This window comes from Onychomys torridus, chromosome 18 (assembly GCF_903995425.1).
Source record: "Onychomys torridus chromosome 18, mOncTor1.1, whole genome shotgun sequence".
Classification (NCBI taxonomy): domain Eukaryota; kingdom Metazoa; phylum Chordata; class Mammalia; order Rodentia; family Cricetidae; genus Onychomys; species Onychomys torridus.
The window spans coordinates 66008860-66014879 of NC_050460.1; positions in this window are offsets into that span (position 1 = coordinate 66008860).

A 6020-nucleotide genomic window follows, 5' to 3' on the forward strand; every position below is an offset into this window, starting at 1 on the left:
AGACAGTCTGGTAAGAGTTTAGAAATAAGAGGGTCAGAAATCTCAAAAAAGAAAAAAAAAATCAGTCCCTTTGATGGGGAGAAAGCAATGGCATGTTACAAATTGACAAACAATGGATTAGATGTTGGTAGGAGAGAGCAGAAGGAAGGCAGGGGGGTATGAGGCACCAGACTATGCCCCCCCCCCGGGTGGGGGGACACACTTGTGTACAGCTGAGACTCACTGGGGCACCTGAGGTGGGGTTCTGGAAACGATGGTGGAAAAGGCGTTTCTAAACAAACCTGAGTTTACACTTTACCCTTTGGACAACTGAAAAGCTTCTGGGGTATTTGAGACAAGTGACTGGGCAGATCTGCTTTGCAAGCAGTGTTAATCTGGTGACCGTGCCAAAGAGATGGGAAGACACAGCACAGGTAAGTGACGGACAGCTCGCCACAGAGGCGATCTACAAATGAATGAAGTGGGAAACATGCCCGAATGGTATCATCTGATCAAAAGATGTTCTCTGCATGAGCCTGATGAGAGGCTCTGTGCAGGCTTACAGTTGAGAAAGTGGTGTGGTTAAAATAAAAAGTATACAAATTGGGGGGGGGGGTATTTTTTTTAATTTTTTTTTTTGCTTTTTTTTTAAGATTTATTTTGTATACAGCATGTATGACTACAGGTCAGAAGAGAGCACCAGATCTCACTACAGTTGTGAGCCACCATGTGGTTGCTGGGAATTGAACTCAGGACCTCTGGAAGAGCAATCAGTGCTCTTAACCTCTGAGCCATCTCTCCAGCCCTTAATTCTTTATCTACATAGATCACACAAAGAGGCTAAGATATCTATTGTGATCCTAGGCACGATTATTCAGCCATTCAATAACCTTACTTCTGAGACCTCTGGAAAAGGGAGACTCTTTAGTTAGCAGTCAAAGCAGCTTGGTTGTTGCTCATGTGAAAATTCTTTGCTTTGGGGGCTGTTGAGGAGGCTCAGCAGTTAAGAGCACTGGCTGCTTGTGCAGAGGGCCCAGATTTGACTTCGGCACCCACAGAGCTCACAACCTTCAGTAGCTCCAGTTCCAGAGGATCCAGTGCCCTCCTCCTGCCATCTCAGGCCCTGCGTATATGTGGTGCACAGACATGTGGCCAAAACACCCACATTCATGAAATAAAAATAAAGGTTCTGTGTTTTAAATAAATAAAAATAGAGCCTGTGTAATGGCATGTTTTTAATCCCAGCACTAGAGAGGCAGAGGCAGAGGCAGAGGCAAGCATAACTCTGAGGCCAGCCTAGTCTACACAGCAGTTCTAGGCAGCCAGATATACATAGGGAAACTCTTATCTCACTAATAATAATACTCTAAATAAAAATTTAAAAATACCTTCAGCAGGAGACATAACCCAACACAGAGCTGTGAGGGGCTCTTGCCTTTTCTCATGTCCTCTGAATTTCTGTCTTCCTGTCCTGCCTCAGAGAGTGAGTAGTTGGCTGGTAAGATGACTCACTGGGCCAGGACCCACATGATGGAAGGAGAAAACTGACTTCCCCAAGTTGTCCTCTGACCTCCACACATATCACACACACACACACACACACACACACACACACACACACACACACTCACCAGCAAACAGCTGTGACTGGAACCGGAAGAGGCTGGAGTCGGGGTGCAGGGGGTGCAGGGGGCACGCAGAGAGAGGCACTGCTGGAGGCAGACCCCGGCGACTCTCACCAGCACCCACCTGTCCCCCACTGGCCACATCCCTGAGTCCTTCTCCTGACAGCCATCCTCAGCTAAGCTGCTGTCCTCACCAAGCTCTCCCGCACATGCTGCCCACCATTGCCTTCTGCTCTTTTCCCTTCCGTGCCCACCGGTGCCCCCTCCAAACCTTCCCCCAGGTTCCCATCACCGCCTTCTTCCAAAGTTCTCTACCTTCTCAGTAATTCCGCCACTCACTGCCTCCCACCCAGTTCCTTCCCATCCTGGACCTACTTCCCCTCCCCACCTTCCCGACTCAGTTTCCCCTCATTATTTTCTCCGTCTTTCCACACCCATTTCTCCCTCAGCTTAAGTCATTTCCTCCCCTCACTCCCCTCCAGCTACCCAAGCCCTCCTTCACCCTCTCCCTTCCTCAATCTTCCAGGTCATCCTGCCAGGCCCCACTCAGAACTCTCTGCATCACAGTCTTCTGCTCTGGTTGGTCCTTTTTATGAACAAATTTCCCTCAGTTTGTTTCCACTGGCGTCTGCTTATACCCCTCCTCCACCGTAGCTAGCTCCACATTGGCCCCTCATGCCATTCTCAACCCAGGAATCCCACTCATCAATCCTCTCATCAGCGACCTAAGCGAGATGTCCAGCACAATTGCCAACTGCTAATGGCCTTTCTCTCTCCCCTAATATGAACCCACAGTTGCCAAGACTCTCACCAGAAACCTCATTTACATGAAAAGGACATGCACTAAACCCCTGTCCACACTATTTATGTCTTCTGCTGTTCTCCTCCAAGGAATCTCAGAGCCACACTATAATCTCACTTATCAAAAGGAGAGAATGTGAACTGGGGAGATGGCTCAGTGGTTAAAAGCACTTGTTGCTCTTGCAGACCAGAGTTCAATTCCCAGCACCTACATGGTAGCTCACAACCGTGTGAGACTCTAGTTTTGAGGGATCTGATGCCCTCTTCTGTCTTCTGTGGGAACTGCATGCACATGGTGAGCAGACATACACACAGGCAAAACATTCATACATGTAAAAATAAATCTTGCCTGGTGGTCACACCTTTAATCCCAGCACTCAGGAGGCAGAGGCAGGTGTATCTCTGTGAGTTCCAGGTCAGCCTGGTCTACAGAGTGAGTTTCAAGACAGCCAGAACTGTTACAGAAAGAAGCCCTGTCTCAAAAAATCTTTTGAGGACTGTGACATCTACATTTAGTCTTCAGCTTAACTACAAATAGAATTAACTAAAACCCAAGCATTGGGTGCACCTGTGGAGTGTTTTCTTAAATCTCAAAGTGGGAAGACAGAGTTTCTCTGTGTAGTTTTGGTTCCTGTCCTGGATCTCGCTCTGTAGACCAGGCTGGCCTCAAACTCGTAGAGATCTGCCTGCCTCTGCCTAAACAGGCTTGCTCTCTTTCTTGCTTGCCCTCACTCTTGCTGGCAAGTCCATTCCTTCACTGGCCTTAGAACCTACTTATTCAGGATTCTGGTGCATACTGAGGACCAGCTGAGATACTCAGCCTCGTGGACTGAACAACTACTGGATTCTTGGACTAGCTAGACCACAGCCCATAAAACACTCTAACCAATCCCCTTTCTCTTTGTATATATTCATCTTCTAGAGAGCCACTGTGTCGCAGCCCTGTCCAACTGCTGGCAATCCACCCCTCTCCCCTCACTCCCAGGTCCTCCTCTGCACGTACAGCCTTGTGCTGACCAACCCTCCCCACCCACTCCTCGTCCTTCCCCCAGACAATGCCCCCAAAGCTCTTCCCTCTCCAACCCTCACTTCCCACCCCTGTCCTCCCTCCTCCTTGCCCTCTATCCCTCATCTTCCCTCACTCTGGAGTCCCCTCCCTCTCACAGCTACCCAAAAGGATAACGGGGGGATAGGGGAGAATGGTGGACACTGTGGTCAGCCTGAGCATCTGTAGGAGGAGACTTTGGGGACCAGATGTTGTCCATACCTCACTCTGCACAACCATGAAACCAACTTTGCCACCACACCAGTTTTTGCTTTAAAAGGCTCTGCGGGTAAGAGAGATTTGTCCTGTCCGGGCCAGGCAGGACAACTCTAACTATAAGGCTCAGAATTACTAAATAAAACAGTTACTTTGTAAAGGCCAGTTAAATTTTTCTGTAACAGAACAAATTATATTCCATCTCAACAACTCAATTCTGTCTTCTTGTCACCAAGGCAGCCATACATACTATAAAAACGAGTTACACCACTGTGTTCCAATAAAACTTTATTTATGGATATTGAATTTGAATTTCATTTTTTCCTCATAGCACAAAATACTATTTGACATTTTACATCAAATAAATGTTCACATCAGTTCAACACACACACACACACACACACACACACACACACACACGCACGCACGCACGCACGCACGCACGCGCACGCACGCGCACGCGCGCTCACAGAGTAGGAGATACAGAAAGAAAGGTAAAAAGCCCTGAGGCAAACAAGGATAAAGAGAAAAAGATCAATACAAGTTATAAGAGCTAGTGGACAGGCACAAGATAAGGCCGAGCACTCATAGCTAATAGTAAGTCTCCATTTCATGAAAAGAAAGCCTGCTGCAGTCCAGGAATAGCACCTCCAAAACAGGCTAGGCTCTCCAACATGAATGTTAACTAAGAAGATGTCCTTCAGGCTTGCATACAGGCCAATATGGGGGCATTTTCTCAACTGAGGGTCTGCCCCTCTTTCAAGATAACTCTATTATGCCAAGTTGACATGAAAAACTAGCCAACACACACTCTCATTAAATTTGGAAGTAAATAGACCCTGCAATTCTAGCACAAACTTCCATATTAGTGATTAGGCACCCTACAGAAGGAAGAGTATACTTGGGCTTACTGTGTGATGGGAGCCCACCAGAAATGACCACTCAGACACTTCACACCCAACTGAAAGTCTTCATACCAGCTGGCTGGGACTACACCCAGGCACTCAGGGACCCAATGGGATTACACTCAGGTACTTGGGAACCTGGATGGGACTACACTTGGGTACTCCGGGACCCAGATAAAGCCCCAAGTGTCCAGAGTGTGGTGCTTTTGAGTGCAAAAACAAGTCTTTGGCAACTTGCTCAGCAGCTGAGGGGAGGGCACTTCACACAAACATGCAGTTTGACAAAAGCTAAGATAAGCTAGCTGGGGCATCTTGACCTTGGGTTCCTATTATACAGTCAGGTTATATTCCATGGGATTCTCCATCAAAGAGATCAAATTCTAGTCAAATTTGAAATGCCCTCAACAAGAAGGCCAGATGGAAATCTCTGTACCATCTTGCTCTGTCACAAGTATTCCAGAGGGACAAGAGTCATGATGACAGGACATAAGATGGAGGTTGGAGCAGGAAACTGTGAGCTGATGTCTTGAACCATATGCAGAAAGCAGAGGGGGCAAGCTGGGAATGATGCATGGTTTTGAATCTTCAAAGCCCACCCTAGTGACACACTTCAAGGCTACACATCCCAAACCTACCAGCATACAACCAACTATGAACCAAGTATCTAAGCATATGGAACTATAGGGGACATTCTCATTCAAAACACCGCACTTGGCTATAAAGAGAGTTCTAAGCCGGCCTGTGTTACATGAGATCCTATTTTAAAAGATAGATAGATAGATAGATAGATAGATAAACAGTTAAAATATATAAAGCCAACTTATAGAAAATATTATCATAGCTATATGTATATTTGTATGTGAGAGAGAAACAGAGACTCAAATCTAGAAATCAAAGAATTTATGTAAGAAATCATTGACAGACTGATAGGCTGGTTCATGGAAACTTGATGAATAGGTTATCGTCCACAGAGAAGGGTCACTGAAAGAACTATCTATAATCTAGTAATCCCACTACTAAGAACAAATCCAGAGGACAGGAATACAGGTATCAGAGACATCTGCTCCATCATATTCACTGTATCCACTGGTCACAAGACCCAACACGCAGAGCAGACCCTAGGTGCCCATGGCCAGATGAACAAATTAAAACAATGTCCATTCAGCCCTTGGTCCATTTCATGCCAAATGGTATGAAACCCAAGAAAATGCTATTTAACACCAAAAGTAACATGCCTTCCCATAGTTCAATCCAGCTGGAACAATAGTCAGGGCATCTGCTGCCTGGACACAAAGCATGGACTCCTTGTTCCCACAGTGACAGCCTCAGAGTCACACTTGAGAGCAGTGGGTCACAGCTCCAGGCCCTTCCAGGACTCATCCTGGGAGCTTAGCCTGTGGCTTCTACATTCCTACAAAGACTCACACTGACAACATAGAGGCAGTGATC